The 16,233-nt window shown below is 34.0% G+C and overlaps 1 non-coding gene across 1 annotated transcript; it reads left to right on the forward strand.

Annotated features, from left to right (window-relative positions):
- The first annotated feature begins 15,530 nt into the window (after positions 1 to 15,530).
- Positions 15,531 to 15,637, forward strand: LOC140853506 (small nucleolar RNA R71). The gene has a single exon (XR_012136576.1). It is a non-coding gene; the product is annotated as a small nucleolar RNA R71 (small nucleolar RNA).
- The last annotated feature ends 596 nt before the right edge of the window (positions 15,638 to 16,233 follow it).

The following is a 16,233-nucleotide window of genomic DNA, read 5'->3' on the forward strand; positions in this document are numbered from 1 at the left end:
GATCCCCTGTTTCGCCCAAAAGAACCCACGGGAAGAAGAAGAAAGAAGAAAAAGAAAAGAAGAAGAAGAAGAAGGAAAAGAAAAGAAAAAGAAAAAAAGGAAAAGAAAAGAAAAAGAAAAGAAAAAGAAGAAAAAAAAAAAAAAAGAAAGAAAAAGAAATAAAAAAGAAAAAAAGAAAGAAGAAAATAAAATAATAATAATATAATGAATAATAAATAGGATTTTCTCTCTCTCTCTTCCGTGAAGAAAAAAGAAAAAAAAAAAAAGAAAGAAAGAAAAAAAAAAATAAAATTAATAAATTAATAAATAATGATTAAATAATAAAATATGAGAAAGAGAGTTTCTCTCTCTTTCCTCTTTCTTCAGCCTGAACTAATATTTTCTCTCTCTAAATTAGATTTTCTCTCTCTACTTTTTCTCTTTAGAATCCTTCCTCTAGATTATTTGTCTCTTCTAAGATTTTTAGAATTTTTGAGAAGAATGATGATGAATTTTAAATGATCCTCATGATGGATTTTTTGATCTGTGATCGTCGGACGGTATACCGACATCCACCTTTGATCAGATCAGGTATTTTTAGATTTTATTTCTCATGATTTTATTGAATTGTCCACATGATAATCTTAACATGATTTGATCTGTGATCGATCAAATTTGTTGAATCATATTGTCTGAAGAATTCAAGATGAGTTTCACTCTGTAGAATTTTCTCTCTCTAAAATTTTCTCTCTCTAAAATATTCTCTCTCTTGATTGATTCTCTCTCTAAAAAGATTAGTGAATGAAAAAATTTCTTTTAATAATTCTGATCTGATTCTAATGAAAACCTTGATCCATGATTGTCAGACAGCATACTGCACCCACCTTGATCAGACCATGAATCTTTAGATTTGATCATCCATGATCCCGATCTAGCCATGACTAGATTTGATTGATTGTGATTTTACCACTCAAGATATTGGATCAATCGTAATGTTGGATTGTGTCATCTGATTAATTCGGATTGTACCTCATAAATTCTCTCTCCTTCTAATTATCTCTCTCTACTTGATTTTATGAAATCGATGAAGAAACTTTGGTCCTATCACTTCAAATCCGATTTGATCTGATAGTCAAACTTTGGATCATTTAGGCCTAATTAGATTTGATTAGATGAAATTAGATGATCGGATCCAATCTAAATCGTTGAAATATGGTATTCGTATTCTTTCTAATTATTGAAATTGATTCTGTATAGGATTGTGGATGTTGATCATGGGATATCGCGATATGATCTACGAATAGAATTTTTGAAAGAAAATTTATAGAATTATGTGGATTTATTGGAATGCGTTCGAGGTAAGTAATGTTTCACTTTTCTAGATTTATCGATAAATTTAATATTATTTTTCTGACATGATTTGTGAAACGATGCATGAATTGGATGAATGATATTTGTATAAAAATATCTATTTGAAATATTATGATGAAGCATGATTGAACATATTGATTCCATGATATATTATATTGATTGATTTCGATACTACATGTTTTATATTTTATTATCGAAATTAGAATATGAAATATGATTTATGAAGAATTATGATATAAGAAACATTATGAATTGACAACCTGACTATGAAGGACCTTGCCAATGGGGGTATATACGTTGGCAATTGATTTGTCCTGAGAGTTTACGTCGTCAGAGAGACCAGCGACAAACCGCCAGAGAGACCAGCGGTTCCGAAGGACTTTGCTGTCAGATGATTCGCAGCTCACCGTAAGAAGATACGCGGTGTTATGACCCTACCATGGAAAAATATGGTCATAGCTCATGGTTGACGAAAAGAATTTAAGAAACGAAAGAAATTAAAATCTGGAAAGAAACTTGAAATTTTCGAAAAGAAATGAATTTGGCATGAATGATGCATAATTGAAATTGATTTCGAATTGATGAACTATATATGCTTATTTTCTATAAATAATTATTTACTTAAATGCCTGATGAAATCTGTTGAAAGTGATCATTGCTTACTGGGCTGTCTAGCTCATTACCTCCTATTTTACTGTTTTTACAGATGTTGAGGAATTAAGATGATACAAGATATGAATGGAAGAGTGATCAGAAGCAGAATCCCTATATTTTTATTTTAGGTTGAAAGTCTTATTGAATTTGATAAGACCTATGAATCATTGTTGAATTTATTGAGATATTAAAGAAGAAATTTAGGTCGTTATTTTTAAATTTAAATTATTGACTAATTATTCCGCTGTTGTTTAGGATAGCATGATAAGATGCCTTGCATGCTTATGGAAAGAGTTTTCTATGAGTATGCGGCGGTTGCCATGACCCTCGATTCATAATCTCGGGTCGGGGCGTGACAGTTACAAATCCCATCTCTAGAATATGACATATGAATGTATTTCTTCAAGTGCTATGAATGATATAGCACTTCATCCATGCCTCTAAACTAATTAAACTTCTCTAGATCTAAGAATGAATCATTGATGAATAGAAGTAAAACTAATTCATTCTCTAGATATTCAAATGGCTTTACTTTTCTTATTGACTAACCTATCCAGAGTACTCCACATAATAGAAGCTAAGTTGCAACCCATGATATACTTAAATAGTCATCATCATTTTGTTCAAAGCCTTCGCATTACATAAGTGCGCCTTCAAAGCTATCTTTTCTTGTTATTTAATAATTGCCAAAATCCTCACATATAAGATGAAAATCCATGTCCTCTGTATCTCATAATTTAAATGATTAGTAACTCTAGCTGATTGCTTAAAAATATAAAAACCAAAAACTAACAGCGATACATGGAGAAACCAATCAAATTCTATGATTCTTAATCTACAATAACAAGATTTTATGTTGTGATGGGATGAGACGCGTCTTAGTTGTCACATCTTATTTCTATAAGAAAATTAGATCAAGATAGGATCCGAACTCCAAAAGTTATCCATGTGGATAAAGAAGAGGGAAAGAAGAAAGAGGAAAGAATGAAAGAAAGAAAGAAGGCAAAAAATTAAAAGGAAGAAAATAAAAAAAGAAAGGGAAAGAAGAAAGAAAAGAAAAGAAAAAAGAAGAAGAAAGGAAAGAAGAAGAAGAAAAAGAAAAAAAAAAAAAAGAAAGAAAAAGAAAAAAGAAAAAAAGAAAGAAAAAGAAAGGAGAAAAAAGAAGGTGAGAGAGGAAGGACTTTTGATTGATAACCAACGAGATGAGGCATGATAGTAGGGTATCCCATTTCATGGAGAAACTTAGAACACCCGTATCCTAGGGTATTTAAAACCTTACTCACAACTATAATACGATGTGAGTTTACAAAGTGGGAGATCTCATAAGAAGAAGATCGAATCTCTCTCTTAAGTAATGGTGCACCATATTACTAATTATTTTATCCAACTAAATATAGAAGAAGAGAAAAAAAACTTGGGGATGGTGGAAAGTTTACTGCCCATTATTTTGGAGACAAATTAGGCTTAGTATATAACAAAAGCCTTTTTTTTTTCTTCATGCACATGCATTTTACTACCTTGCATGCATAGAGATTAGTGGTGTTTATAGAGAGTAGAATGTGTCATGTGTGATGCATGTGTTGTTAAAAGACATATTAATAGATATTAAAATCGGGGTTTGACCATCTGAACTTGCGATCTAAAGCAAAAAGCTTTGACTTTGGGAACAGGAATGGAATAGAACATAAGGAAACATGGGTCGGAGACATCTCATACATGGTCACATTAATCAGGGGAATTGGGATTATATAGTACAATGGATTTGATGGAGTACAATGGTTCAGAAGAAATATCTAGAAAGGCATAAAAAATAGTATGGAGTAATTGAGAGATAGGCGGGAGGTGAAAAGTAATTATACAAGAAAGTCAAATGGCTTGAGTATATTTCTAAAAAGTTTCAAACTTCAAATTTGATAGCATGATTAGTGAGGAGTGGAGAAAAGTGGCTTGGTATAAACATGGGAACCTCATATATCCAAATTTCAAAAATAACAACCAGGTTTAAGAGATGTAGCTATCTCAATTCTAACAACAGGTTTGACACTTTAGCTTGTTTCGTTGTAGACTCTGGTAAGAGTTTTTTCACTTTTACTTTTTGGTACGCAAGCAAATGTATGACATAATATGATGTATTGAGCTTTTATTTATTTATCATATCTCTTAGGAGGTTTGGAAGTGAATAATAGTTTAACGCAAGGACTAAGGAATATATTTTTGTAGTACATGCTATATATTCACGGACATACAAAAATAAAAAAAATATACATAATTCAATCATTGTATCATTTACCGATAACTTTTTAACAACAAACTAATAATTGTTATGTAACATTTTTCACTAGTAAATATTTTTCTCAAATTTAAATTGCCATTTAATTTGAAAAATCAACTTTCTTGAACAAGATATAATCAAAGAACATCATTATTTAATCATTATCATCTGTCTTTATAGTAGTTTATAACAATTATTATGACAATCATTGAATATAGTCAAAAATCTAGCTCAGCTCTAAAATAGGAAAGAATTGTTATTCCATTTTAATATTAAAGCAAAAATTCCGGTGCATCATTCCCCTCTCCTCGCGGTACATCAATATGTGATGATTGATGGACTGATGCACATGGCCTGCCTATCACCCACATGATCCCTATGTACCGCGCTCAATAGTGAAGATAGTGATCCTGGAAGTAGCACTCGGTAGTAAATAATAGTTTTTTTTGTTAAATTAATAGCTTCTTTTCCAAATTGATTCAATCATTGTTGAAATATATATTTATACTCATGTAATGAGATAATTAATATTTATTTAATAAAATATACTAATATTTATTCATTCATTGCCTTCTATATCTAGTTTTTACTAAACATATCTGTGCATGTATAAAAGAAATAGGAGCATCATGGTATTTTGGTAAAGCGGCTACTAAGCACTCTCTCTTGCTCAACACATAGGTCCCTTATGGCAAATAAGGATTGGGTAATGCACTTGGTCAATTAGATGATATGTGAGTCATGTGCACCAAACCATGCAGCATTGTGGGGAATGGAGAGGAATGGCGAAATATTTCGCTTTCTCAAAATGAGGATTGAAAATTAAATCCATTTTCATATCTGATTCAGATTGGATTTGCATAGAAATCATTTTGGTGATCAGATTTGGACATGGATCCAAATATATGCTTTCAATTTTACCACATATCAAATACAAAAACACAAGTATTAAGGTTTTTATTAGATTTGGATTCTGATATCCAATTAAAAAAGTCCACCTGTGCCCTTTGACAGGGAAAAAAATTACCATAACAATATTGACTTTGGTATATAGTTTTATCTTAATTTACTTATTTAGTTATTGTTCATATTATAAAATATGGTCATTTCAAATATATTTTAGTTTTTTATATTTTAATAATTAGTTATGCTCATAGAAAACTTAATCCTCTTCCTTTTGGCAAAAAAAAAAAATTCATTTTATTTTTATAATATTTTGAAAATATTTTTTAAATATTTAAAAATATCAATAATTTCAATATACTATTATATAATTTTAATTTTTTTAGAAAGATAATCCATAATTCTTTTTATTCATTCTATAAATAAAAATAATGATGGCATTTAATATAGAAAAATATTAATGCTTTATATTACATATTTTATTTAAGTATTTTTAGTTTTCAGTATTTTTTAGGTCAAATATTGTTGGTTTAGTGATCCAAATACTTGATCAAATCAATCTCTATGAAAGTTCAATAACTACATCTTAGATCATTACCTGGTCATGATGCATAAGTTGCAATCTTGATAGCGAATTTTTTTTTCATCCTTTATAATTATACCATTTATTTAATTTTATTATTGAATTCCACCCATCAGATAATTTATATTCAAATATCATATTCTGATAGAGATAATATAGATATTAACTAATATGATTCATATTTGTATCTATTCAGAATAAATATAGATACTAAGTTTGGTTTCCATTTATTATCTGTATCCATAACCATGTTTGCTGAAAAATATGAATATCAATATGGATATTCCAATATCCTATCAGTTTCTAGCTTTGCTCAAAATAAATAGTCTAATTAATAGGAAAATGAAGAAAGAGATGAAAATGAAGAACTTAGTGAGAAGTGTACCATCGTGGGGCATTTGTGATATAGTGAAATATTCCCTTTCCTAAAATAAATAAAACTCTAGTGAAGAGCAAAGTGAAAAAGGAGAAATTGATCTTTTAGAAGACTAGAAATTTAGCAAAGAAGTCTATGATTGTTTATACCAAAATTAAAGAAGCCCAGCAAAGTGAAGAAAGAGTTAAAAAAAAAAAAAAAGAACTTAGTGAGAAGTGTATCATAGTGGGGCATTTGTGGTATGGTGAAATATTACCTTTCTTGAATTAAATAAAAGTTTGATGAAAACCAAAGCAAAAAAAAAAAAAAGAGAATTTTTTAAGGAAAGAAATTTAGGGAGAAGTTTTGTACTAAATTCAAGGAAATCTAAGAAATTGAAGAAAGAGATAATAATTAAAAAATTTAATGAGAAGTGTATCGTAGTGAGGCATTTGATGTATAGTGAAATATTCTCTATCTTAAAATAAATAAAATGTGGTAAAGAAAAAATGAAAAAAGAACAATCTTTAAAAAAATTAGGGAGAAATCTATAAGTGTTTATACTAAATTTTAGAAACCCAGCAAAGTGACGAAAGAGATTAAAAAAGCAAGTAATAAGAAGTATATCATGATAGGCATTTACGGAATAGTGAAATATTTTCTTTCTTGAAATTAATAAAGTTTGGCGAAGAACAAAGTTGTAAAAAGAGTTGAAGAAAAAAATTTAGGAAGAACTTTGTAATTGTGCACACTAAATTTAAAGAAACCTAGCACAACATATCTATCTCTATAATTTTTTTTTTAGAAAAATGGGGATTAATATAGATCTCTACTATGATAATTAATAAATTTCATATTAAATAACTATCCTAATCTGACATGAATTTGGAACTGCCCAATATGAAACCTCTAAAAAATAATAATTACTACACCAAAGTTTGTTAATAACATTTCGACTCTCCCTCAAACTTCGTACTAATTGCAAACTTAATCTGACATGGAGAAGGAGCCCCTCCCTCATCACTCACCTCCTCCCCTACTTCCCCTCAATCCCCTATATATAGTTCTCTATGGTATCCAAATTCTTCCAGAAATCCACTCGCTTATTTCTTCCCCCTTCTCTATTTTCTTAGCAAAGAACTATGACCACTACATCTGAGTACTAGGGTGGCAATTTTTTTCGATTTGTCAGGTCTCCAATATGAATGGGGTGGATTTTACCCAACTTGACTAAAATTTTGGACGGATATGGATTTTAGAAAAAAATCTGTTGGGAATAGTGTCCAAAGTCAATTGTCAGCCTATTGACGGTTGTGCTCATTTTTGTATATATACATAAATTATGAATTAATAAAAATTATTTTGATATTTTATCATAAAATATTTCATCTTCTAATGAACTCCTATGTTGTGGTGAAATCCTTAGGACTATTTAGACTCGACAAAGGAGGATTTGTCGTTTAGTCCTTAAATCTGTTTGCAACCAAATGATACGTTGTTACCAAGGACGACAACATTTATTAAGCATAGGTCGTTGTGTGCCATATAGGTTGGTTGTCCTCTTAACCAATGAGTGTGGAGACACTGGTATAGCATACAAGTGAGATGTAAGGGTACATTTGCACGGAACGTGACCGACTCTGGAGCTATTTTTGCTGTCAAGATTTGCTCCGATGGAATATGGGTATAAATGTCCCTCCGACTTGAGACCATCACGGTGACTTACAAGCAACTCACTACACTTAGGCACTGGACTACCTGAATTTCTAATTCAGTGACGGAAGGCTGCTGGTGTAGTCAAGTACTTGACTTGTCGGTGCGTGTGTCAAGATGGGATTGACCACTCTAGTTTAGGAGCTGTGTACAGTCGTGTTTCAATTTAGCAAAACCTTGGCTAGTAATGTGCAAATCTTAAAATTTGTAAATAAAACGCAAGCGCACAGTGTGCAGAGTAGCACGACCAGCGAGTACGGGTCGATCCCACAGAGACTTGGTTTAAAAATAATTTTCAAATTATGCTCAAGCAGCTTTAACGAAAATCAAAAGACAAAGTTGTTTGTTAAAGACAATAGACTAAGGATCTAGGGTTTTTGAATCCACTAGATCTAGATTAGGAATTCTACTAGATTTTTTCTTATTGATCCTAACGACTACTCCTCTTATCTTTCCCAAGCATAGATTATGAAGGGACTAAGGCCCAACGATAACCCATCAAGATTCTTTAAGGGAGTAGTAACTAGGATCCCTTAGGATTTTCCTCCTATGCACTGAATCAAGCATGAACTATGAAGGGACTCTGACCCAACTGTAGTTCATCAAAAATTTTTGGCAAAAGAGGAAGAAAAAAACCCTAAGAAAAAGAAAGAACCTATGTAAATCCCTACTCATGATCTAGCTTCATCGCAAACCCTAGAAGGGATGCTTAGCTAGACATGATCTAAATCTACTTGCAAAATTTAAATACAAAAATAAACTACCTAATTTCATAATTAAACTATCCTAATTGCATAAATTTAAACTGCATAATTTAAACTAACCTAATTGTATAAAATTAAATTGCATAAATTAACTATCCTAATTGCAAGAAAAATAAATTGCATAATGTAAAGAGATAAAATTGCATAAAAATAAGATTTTATATAAAAAAATTTATTACAAAAATCTCAAAGCTCGAGGCTTGAGAAGAAAGCTAAAACCCTACTATCTAGGGTTACAAGCCTGATCGGAAGGCCAGAATCATTAAAACAAGGGCCTTTGGGGGCTTTTTATAGGCATTTGGGGTTATAAGGTTTTCAAAACTTTAATGTGGGACTAAGAGATTTTAGAGGGCTGTTAGGGGGGTTTAGGGGCTCAAATCTCGCTCAAAAAGCACTTAAATCCATCAAGAAACCTAGAAATTATTTCAGCCGTCGATCTTCATCTAAAGGACCAATTCATCTAATAAATCAAGCCGGAGCGATTCTGGGCCGTCGGATTACGATCTGGGTGAAGCACTGCCATTGGATCGCAGCAGAGATGGGATCAGGTCGGATGCATCGCGGACCGTCCGATCAAGGTGCTGGAAGATTTCGTTCGTTGGATCGCGCTGCAGAAGGATCCCGTGTTATCCTAGTGTTTATTGATTCTTGCAATTGCCTTGATTACGGTTGGATCTTGACCGACTGCGATGGTGGCCGTCCGATGGGCAAAAATATGGAGCGTTGGATCTTGATCAGAGAAGATCGGACCATCGAGTGATGTGAAGTTACCAGGTTGCCCTTCGGACCTTCTTCTCTCCCTCATGAGCCCTGACCGTGCGCGTGGATCGGGCTCGCGATGCGTTGCGGTGAGCCGAGACTCGCTGATTGGCTGGTTTATGGTGCGCCGATGGTCCATGGTCCAGGCGCCTGTTGCTGTGGACCAGGCGGCTAACCAGATCACCAAATCAGTTGATTTTTGACCAATTTTGATCTGATTTGACTCGGTTTGACCCAATTGAGTCTTCTTTCTTCATTCTTCAATTTCTGGGTCAATTTAACTCTGTTTTTGTAAAATTTACACCGTTGGAATTCTCTTTCCTTGTTCTTTCTATTGATGACCTCTTCTTCTGCAAAATATAATAACAAATATCAATTTCCTAATAAAGTTAGATAATTTAGATATTAATTGATACTTTTTATGTCAATTTGTGACATAAATCACACCCCCCAACTTAATCATTGCTAGTCCCTTAGCAATGTACCAAAATAAGATCATATTCCAAAAAGATCCTTCCTTTAAATTAATTTAAGATCAAATTCAAGAAGTTTTCTATATTACTAAGTAATGAGCTTCGAATTAGAATCGGTAGTCAGTCTACTTAGAGCTTTCTTAGAGTACACTTAAAGTTTTATAGCACTTGTGTGAGTGATAACTAACTTAGTATTTCAGTATTAACTTGTACAGGCCAATTGTATCATTTTTCATAACTTAGTTCGATTAATTTTCTATACACCCCAGATTAAACAAAGAACTAAGGTAGCTTTCACACTTTTTTTTTTTTTTTTTTTTTTTTTTGAGCATCCTGGCCTTCCCACCACGTTTGATGAATCTCAACACTTGACTTAGGTGAAGAGACCCGGTTACTAGGCTTAGGGCAATCCAATTTACTCTGTGTTTTGCATTTTATTTCAGGCAGGTAGCTCTTTCCTTAAATTCAAATTTCTTCAATTGGGGTGTAGAGAAAATTATCTAATTTAAATAATACTCAAATCCTTAATTGGCCTTACAATTAACACCTACTTTACCTTGTTAGTGTGCATGTGAATTGGAAGTGCTAATAGTCTTTAAATGACCTAGGCCACCAAGAGTCTAACCAGCTAATCTTCTCCGTGACTCACTACATTTATTAGCAAATACTTTCTAACTTACTCTTATTTCTTTTCTAGATTAATTTATTTAATTTTTTTTTTAATATATTAAATGCAAGAAATAACTCATAGTGGAAGGAAAAGGAAATGATAACACCTGATTTTGTTCAAGCTCTCCCCCCAACTTGACCGACATTGTCCCCAATGGAGTTTATCTAATTTATTTGTCCTAAGCAAACTGAAAACAAAGAAAGCATTAGAAATTAAATAAGCTGGGTTGCCTCCCAGAAGCGCTAAGTTTTATGTCTTCAGCCAGACCAAACCTCGAAGCAATTTAATCAGAATAAGTTGGTTCATAAAGAACCATGGCATCTTCAACAGTCTCGACAGGTAATTCCAAGAATGGTTTTAATCGTTGACCATTAACTTTAAAGATAACACCATTACTTGAGTTTTCTATCTCAACAGCTCCGTGTGAAAAGACTTCCTTTACTAAAAATGGTCTGTCCATCTAGACCTAAGCTTTCCTGAAACAGATGTAATCTAGAGTTATATAAGAGCACCTTTTGTCCATATTGAAAGTTTTTCTCATAATTGATTGATCATGAAATGCTTTGGTTCGTTCCTTGTATATCCTTGCATTTTCATAGGCTTCATTTCTAAGTTCTTCTAATTCATTCAACTGAAGCTTCCTATGGTTTCCAGCATCGTTCAAATTTGTATTTAGTTGTTTGATGGCCCACATGGCTTTGTGTTCTATCTCAATAGGCAAGTGACATGGTTTACCAAACACAATCCTATAAGGAGACATTCCTAGATTGGTCTTGAAAGCGGTTCGGTATGCCCAAAGTGCATCAATTAATTTCAAAGACCAATCCTTTCTATTGGCACTAACAGTTTTTTCCAGGATCTGTTTGATTTATCGGTTTGACACTTCAACTTGCCCACTAGTTTGAGGATGATATGGTGTGGCCAATTTGTGGGTGACATTATACTTTTTCATCAATGTTGCAAAAGGTCGGTTACAAAAATGGGTTCTCCGATCACTAATGATTGCCCTAGGAATACCAAACGGGAGAGAATATTTTCTTTAAGAAACTTAATGACCATTTTGCTATCGGGTGTTCTACATGCAATTGCTTCTACCCATTTTGAAACATAATCAACTCTACTAGAATATATTCATTTCCAAAGGAATTTGGAAATGGTCCCATAAAATCGATCCCCAAACATCAAAAACTTCAACTACCAAGATTGGGTTGAGTGGCATCATGTGTCGCTTGGTGATTCGACCCATTTTCTGATATTGAGCACAACTTTTACAATATTCATGAGCATCCTTAAACAAATTGGCCAATAAAAACCACATTGGAGAACCTTAGCAGCAGTTTTCTTAGACGCGAAGTGACCCCCACATGCTTGATCATGACAAAAAGATAAAATATTCATGACTTCGTTATCTGGGATACACCTTCTAATAATTTGATCAGGACATTGTTTAAAAAGATAAGGATCATTCCAAATGAAATACTTCACTTGGGCAAAGAATTTATATTTATCCTACTTAGTCCAATGAGAAGGTATCTTACCTATGGCTAAATAATTTACAATATCAGCAAACCAAGGTTCAGTAGACACAGACATGAGTTGCTCATCTGGGAAAGATTCACTGATGGGTGGTTCACTAGATGGTGCGACTGGAATTCGGGATAAATGATCTGCTACAACGTTCTCAGTGCCTTTCTTGTCCTTAATTTCTAGGTCAAATTCTTGAAGGAGCAAAATCTATCTGATTAAGCGTGCCTTGGCATCCTTCTTTGCTAGGAGATGTCTAATGGCTGAGTGATCGGTGTAAACAATGGTGTGGGTCCCAACCAAATAAGATCTAAATTTCTCTAAAGCAAAGACAACGGCAAGGAACTCCTTCTCAGTTGTGGTGTAGTTAAGCTGCGCATCATTTAAGGTTTTACTTGCATAATATATCACTCTAGGCAGCTTATTTATCTATTGACCTAAGATTGCATCCACAACATGATCGGACGCATCACACATTAATTCAAATGGTTCAGACCAGACAGGAGGATGAATGATTGGAGCTGATACAAGTGCTTTTTTTAGAAATTCAAAAGATTCCAAGCACTCATGAGTAAATTCAAATTTGGTATCCTTTGCCAAAAGATTAGTCAGTGGACGTGCTACTTTGCTAAAGTTGGCAATAAACCTTCTATAGAATCCAGCATGACCTAAAAATGAACGTATTTCTTTCACAGATTTAGGTGGTGGAAGACTTATAATTAGATCTATTTTGGCCTTGTCCACTTCAATCCCTTTTTTAGAAATGACATGGCCAAGAACTATTCCCTGTTTGACCATAAACTGACATTTTTCCAGTTGAGAACTAAGTGCTTCTCCTTACATCGTTCTAGAACTAATTGCAGGTGATTCAGACACTCGGAGAAGGTTAGGCCAAAAACAGAAAAGTCATCCATAAAAATTTCTAGAAATCATTCTATCATATCTGAAAACATGCTGATCATGCATCTCTGGAAGGTTGCCGGTGCATTACATAGTCCAAAGGGCATTCGTCTATAGGCAAAAGTACCAAATAGACAGGTGAATGTAGTCTTTTCTTGAACTTCAGCGGCTATGGGGATCTGGTTGTAACCGGAGTATCCATTAAGAAAACAGTAAAACTCTTGTCCGGCTAGTCTTTCCAACATTTGATCAATAAATGGCAAAGGAAAGTGATCTTTCCTTGTCGCAGCATTCAACTTTCTATAGTCTATACAGACCCTCCATCCCGTTTGGGTCCTAGTTGGGATAAGTTCGTTTGCATCATTTTGGACCACTGTTACCCCAGATTTCTTAGGTACTACTTGAACTGGGCTTACCCAAGAGCTATCAGAAATAGGATAAATTATTCCACTATCTAGGAGTTTCAGAATCTCCTTTTTAACTACATCCTTCATAGCTGGATTAAGCCTTCTTTGGGCTTCTCTTGTTGGTTTAGCCTCTTCCTCTAAGTATATTCTATGTTGAACTATAGAAGGACTTATTCCTTTGATATCTGCTATGGTCCAACCTATTGCTTCTTGATTTGCTTTTAGAACTGACACTAACTCCTCCTCTTGCTTGGGATCTAGGTCTGATGCAATAATTACAGGCAAAGTTTTTTTGGGTCCTAGATATGCATACTTGAGATGTTCTGAGAGGGGTTTCAGTTCTAAAATGGGTGCTTCCTCTATCGATGGTTTAGGTGATGATTTCACCATCTCAATGATTGGTTCAGTAGGAAGTGTCGATTCCTGATTAATCTGATTTTCTTTAAGTATTTCATTGACATCCTCAGACTCATGGATTAACCAGGGGTTAGACTCTAGGTCGACTTCATCATCACTAATGTCAATGGATTCATAAATACCATCTTGGACTACATTGACATCAGCATGAGAAGAGGATTCCTGTTCTAAGTTAAAAACATTAAGCTCAATGGTCATATTCCCAAAGGATAACTTCATTAGACCATTTCGACAATTGATTTCAGCATTGGCCGTAGCTAAGAATGGTCTTTCTAAAATGACAGGTATATGTCCTTTAGGATTCGCAACTGGCTCAGTCTCTAAAACAATAAAATCTACAGGGAAAATAAAATTTTCAACCTTTATCAGAACATCCTCGACCATTCCCTTAGGGATCTTGAGAGATCTATCGGCTAACTGTAATGTGATCCCAGTAGGTTGAAGTTTTTCTAATCCTAGTTGCTCATACACCGAATATGGAAGGATATTCACACTAGCTCCTAGATCTAGCAAGGCCTTTTTTATATTGGTTTCTCCAATAACACAAGAAATTGTTGGAGCTCCAGGGTCCTTATATTTAATTGGCACATGGCTAGATAGGTATGAACTGACACTTGCAGCCAAAAATGCTTTCTTTGGTACATTAGTGGTCTTTTTCCTAGTGCAAAGATCTTTTAAAAATTTGGCATAAGTTGGAACCTGATGGATTATATCTAAAAGAGGAATATTAACTTGGACTTGTTTAAATACCTCTAAAATTTTGTCTAAATGTTCAGATTTATTGGATTTCAGTCTGTTTGGAAAAGGAGCTCTAGGACTTTTAAGTACTGGACTAGGTGAATTTTCAGTTTCTGGTGCTTGAGGTTGAAAGGTAGTAGTTTTAGAAGGTGACTCGGCAGATGAGTCCTCTATATCATCAAGTGCAAGTATCTTATTGTCTATTTATTTTTCCGATCTTAAGGTATGAATGGCATTTACACCATTAACTTGATTTCCTTGTTGGGGTGGTGGACCATTTTGGTTCCTAGGATTTGGCTCAGGTTGGCTAGGTAACCTACCATGTTCTCGTTCACTAATGGTCGAAGCCAGCTGACTTACTTGCATTTTCAGACGGGCTATAGCTTGGGTGTTATTATTTATGAATTGACCCATGGTTTTGCATAAAGCTGGTATGTGTCTTCATCATGGCTTCTAGGCTTTTCTCTAAAGAGGTAATTTTCTTGTCATTATCATGGAAGCCTGGCGGGTTGTTCATCACTGGGTTGGACCTTAGATTTTGCTGATTGAAATTTGGATTGCCTACATTAGGATTCTGGGACCATGAGAAATTTGGGTGATTCCTCCAACCTGGGTTATATGTGGGTGAATAAGGATTGTTCAATGGTCCTTGATAGGTGGCATTCACCTATGCACACTCATTCGAGTAGGAACATTCTTCTAAGACATGGTCTGGTGCATTGCACCCTTTACACATGGGTGCAGATATTTGATTTACATTGGCTGATCTCTGTAATTCTAGGCTTCCAATCTACGTGTTAAGGTTGCAATCTTGGCCTCTGATGCTAGGGTTGGTTGAATTTGATGCATTCCTCCTCTTGAAGGTGTAGCTTTATCAGGTTCCCTAGTTGTTTCCCACTGTAAATTTTTCTCGGCTAGGTCTTCTAAGAATTGCCAAGCTTCAGTAGTTTCTTTGTCCATAAATTGACCTTGGCACATGGACTCTAGCATGGTTCTTGAGTTTGAATCTAACCCCACATAGATGATCTGGCATAGTCTCCAAGTTTCTATTCCATGGTGTGGGCATTGGGTCAAAAGATTCTTGAAACGATCAAAGTACTTCCAAAATGATTCACCAGCTAGTTGGTAAAATTGATTTATTTCATTCCTAATCCTAGCTGTTTTATGATGGGGGGAAATACTTTTTCAAAAATATTCTCACAAAGCCCTCCCAGGTAGTGACAGAATGGTTTGGCAGACTATAAAGCCACTTCTTAGCATTATCCTTAAGGACAAAGTTGATTAATCTAAGTTTGACCTCATCCTCTGTTAATTGCAGTTTCATGGTTGCACATGCCTCCTCAAATTCTCTAATAAATATATAAGCATCCTCTAATCCTGTGAAATTTGGAAGCATATTTATGATTTGAGGTTTGATTTCAAAATTATTAGCTGTGGGTTGTGGCAACCTGATACAAGATGGTTGGATGGAGCCAACTAGATAACACAAATCCTTAAGGGTCATGGGTTGGATTGGTTCAGCCATTGGAACAACAGGAATTGACTCAATTCTAACTAGACAACCCGACACTCTTCTCCACACATGAGGTGTACGGTTCTCAATGTTTATACAATTTTTTTATAAAATTTTTATGTATAAGAAAAAGAAAGAAAAGAGAAAAAGTTCTAAAGAAAAGATCCTAAGGAGTCCTAAATCTAAAGAAAAGTAACCAAATTAATTTGAATTTTAATAAATTTTTTTTTAATTTTTC

Source organism: Elaeis guineensis, chromosome 13 (genome assembly GCF_000442705.2).
Source record: "Elaeis guineensis isolate ETL-2024a chromosome 13, EG11, whole genome shotgun sequence".
Taxonomy (NCBI): domain Eukaryota; kingdom Viridiplantae; phylum Streptophyta; class Magnoliopsida; order Arecales; family Arecaceae; genus Elaeis; species Elaeis guineensis.